This window comes from Lynx canadensis, chromosome A1 (genome assembly GCF_007474595.2).
Source record: "Lynx canadensis isolate LIC74 chromosome A1, mLynCan4.pri.v2, whole genome shotgun sequence".
Lineage (NCBI taxonomy): Eukaryota > Metazoa > Chordata > Mammalia > Carnivora > Felidae > Lynx > Lynx canadensis.
Genome location: NC_044303.2, coordinates 179,842,616 through 179,846,735, shown reverse-complemented (window position 1 = coordinate 179,846,735; position 4,120 = coordinate 179,842,616).

Genomic DNA, 4,120 nt, shown 5'->3' with positions numbered 1-4,120 from the left:
TGCAGCCGAGAATCCTTTATCCAGCAAGTCTGTCATTTAGAATAGAAGGAGAGATAAAGGTCTTCCCAAACAAACAAAAACTGAAGGAATTTGTCACCACTAAACCAGCCCTACAAGAGATCCTAAGGGGGACCCTGTGAGACAAAGTACCAGAGACATCACTACAAGCATAAAACATACAGACATCACAATGACTCTAAACCCGTATCTTTCTATAATAACACTGAATGTAAACGGATTAAATGCGCCAACCAAAAGACATAGGGTATCAGAATGGATAAAAAAACAAGACCCATCTATTTGCTGTCTACAAGAGACTCATTTTAGACCTGAGGACACCTTTAGATTCAGAGTGAGGGGATGGAGAACTATTTATCATGCTACTGGAAGCCAAAAGAAAGCTGGAGTAGCCATACTTATATCAGACAAACTAGACTTTAAATTAAAGGCTGTAACAAGAGATGAAGAAGGACATTATATAATAGTTACAGGGTCTATCCATCAGGAAGAGCTAACAATTATAAATGTCTATGCGCCGAATACCGGAGCCCCCAAGTATATAAAACAATTACTCATAAACAGAAGCAACCTTATTGATAAGAATGTGGTAATTGCAGGGGACTTTAACACCCCACTTACAGAAATGGATAGATCATCTAGACACACGGTCAATAAAGAAACAAGGGCCCTGAATGAGACATTGGATCAGATGGACTTGACAGATATATTTAGAACTCTGCATCCCAAAGCAACAGAATATACTTTCTTCTCGAGTGCACATGGAACATTCTCCAAGATAGATCATATACTGGGTCACAAAACAGCCCTTCATAAGTTTACAAGAATTGAAATTATACCCTGCATACTTTCAGACCACAATGCTATGAAGCTTGAAATCAACCACAGGAAAAAGTCTGGAAAACCTCCAAAAGCGTGGAGGTTAAAGAACACCCTACTAACAAATGAGTGGGTCAACCAGGCAATTAGAGAAGAAATCAAAAAATATATGGAAACAAACGAAAATGAAAATACAACAATCCAAACGCTTTGGGACGCAGCAAAGGCAGTCCTGAGAGGAAAATACATTGCAATCCAGGCCTATCTCAAGAAACAAGAAAAATCCCAAATACAAAATCTAACAGCACACCTAAAGGAAATAGAAGCAGAACAGCAAAGGCAGCCTAAACCCAGCAGAAGAAGAGAAATAATAAAGATCAGAGCAGAAATAAACAATATAGAATCTAAAAAAACTGTAGAGCAGATCAACGAAACCAAGAGTTGGTTTTTTGAAAAATTAAACAAAATTGACAAACCTCTAGCCAGGCTTCTCAAAAAGAAAAGGGAGATGACCCAAATAGATAAAATCATGAATGAAAATGGAATTATTACAACCAATCCCTCAGAGATACAAACAATTATCAGGGAATACTATGAAAAATTATATGCCAACAAATTGGACAACCTGGAAGAAATGGACACATTCCTGAACACCCACACTCTTCCAAAACTCAATCAGGAGGAAATAGAAAGCTTGAACAGACCCATAACCAGCGAAGAAATTGAATCGGTTATCAAAAATCTCCCAACAGATAAGAGTCCAGGACCAGATGGCTTCCCAGGGGAGTTCTACCAGACGTTTAAAGCAGAGATAATACCTATCCTTCTCAAGCTATTCCAAGAAATAGAAAGGGAAGGAAAACTTCCAGACTCCTTCTATGAAGCCAGTATTACTTTGATTCCTAAACCAGACAGAGACCCAGTAAAAAAAGAGAACTACAGGCCAATATCCCTGATGAATATGGATGCAAAAATTCTCAATAAGATACTAGCAAATCGAATTCAACAGCATATAAAAAGAATTATTCACCATGATCAAGTGGGATTCATTCCTGGGATGCAGGGCTGGTTCAACATTCGCAAATCAATCAACGTGATACATCACATTAACAAAAAAAAAGAGAAGAACCATATGATCCTGTCAATCGATGCAGAAAAGGCCTTTGACAAAATCCAGCACCCTTTCTTAATAAAAACCCTTGAGAAAGTCGGGATAGAAGGAACATACTTAAAGATCATAAAAGCCATTTATGAAAAGCCCACAGCTAACATCATCCTCAACGGGGAAAAACTGAGAGCTTTTTCCCTGAGATCAGGAACACGACAGGGATGCCCACTCTCACCGCTGTTGTTTAACATAGTGCTGGAAGTTCTAGCATCAGCAATCAGACAACAAAAGGAAATCAAAGGCATCAAAATTGGCAAAGATGAAGTCAAGCTTTCGCTTTTTGCAGATGACATGATATTATACATGGAAAATCCGATAGACTCCACCAAAAGTCTGCTAGAACTGATACATGAATTCAGCAAAGTTGCAGGATACAAAATCAATGTCCAAAAATCAGTTGCATTCTTATACACTAACAATGAAGCAACAGAAAGACAAATAAAGAAAATGATCCCATTCACAATTGCACCAAGAAGCATAAAATACCTAGGAATAAATCTAACCAAAGATGTAAAGGATCTGTATGCTGAAAACTATAGAAAGCTTATGAAGGTAATTGAAGAAGACTTAAAGAAATGGAAAGACATTCCCTGCTCATGGATTGGAAAAATAAATATTGTCAAAATGTCAATACTACCCAAAGCTATCTACACATTCAATGCAATCCCAATCAAAATTGCACCAGCATTCTTCTCGAAATTAGAACAAGCAATCCTAAAATTCATATGGAACCACAAAAGGCCCCGAATAGCCAAAGGAATTTTGAAGAAGAAGACCAAAGCAGGAGGCATCACAATCCCAGACTTTAGCCTCTACTACAAAGCTGTCATCATCAAGACAGCATGGTATTGGCACAAAAACAGACACACAGACCAATGGAATAGAATAGAAACCCCAGAACTAGACCCACAAACGTATGGCCAACTCATCTTTGACAAAGCAGGAAAGAACATCCAATGGAAAAAAGACAGCCTCTTTAACAAATGGTGCTGGGAGAACTGGACAGCAACATGCAGAAGGTTGAAACTAGACCACTTTCTCACACCATTTACAAAAATAAACTCAAAATGGATAAAGGACCTAAATGTGAGACAGGAAACCATCAAAACCTTAGAGGAGAAAGCAGGAAAAGACCTCTCTGACCTCAGCCGTAGCAATCTCTTACTCGACACATCCCCAAAGGCAAGGGAATTAAAAGCAAAAGTGAATTACTGGGACCTTATGAAGATAAAAAGCTTCTGCACAGCAAAGGAAACAACCAACAAAACTAAAAGGCAACCAACGGAATGGGAAAAGATATTTGCAAATGACATATCGGACAAAGGGCTAGTATCTAAAATCTATAAAGAGCTCACCAAACTCCACACCCGAAAAACAAATAACCCAGTGAAGAAATGGGCAGAAAACATGAATAGACACTTCTCTAAAGAAGACATCCAGATGGCCAACAGGCACATGAAAAGATGTTCAGCGTCGCTCCTTATCAGGGAAATACAAATCAAAACCACACTCAGGTATCACCTCACGCCAGTCAGAGTGGCCAAAATGAACAAATCAGGAGACTATAGATGCTGGAGAGGATGTGGAGAAACGGGAACCCTCTTGCACTGTTGGTGGGAATGCAAATTGGTGCAGCCGCTCTGGAAAGCAGTGTGGAGGTTCCTCAGAAAATTAAAAATAGACCTACCCTATGACCCAGCAATAGCACTGCTAGGAATTTACCCAAGGGATACAGGATTACTGATGCATAGGGGCACTTGTACCCCAATGTTCATAGCAGCACTCTCAACAATAGCCAAATTATGGAAAGAGCCTAAATGTCCATCAACTGATGAATGGATAAAGAAATTGTGGTTTATATACACAATGGAATACTATGTGGCAATGAGAAAAAATGAAATATGGCCCTTTGTAGCAACGTGGATGGAACTGGAGAGTGTAATGCTAAGTGAAATAAGCCATACAGAGAAAGACAGATACCATATGGTTTCACTCTTATGTGGATCCTGAGAAACTTAACAGGAACCCATGGGGGAGGGGAAGGAAAAAAAAAAAAAAAGAGGTTAGAGTGGGAGAGAGCCAAAGCATAAGAGACTGTTAAAAACTGAGAACAAA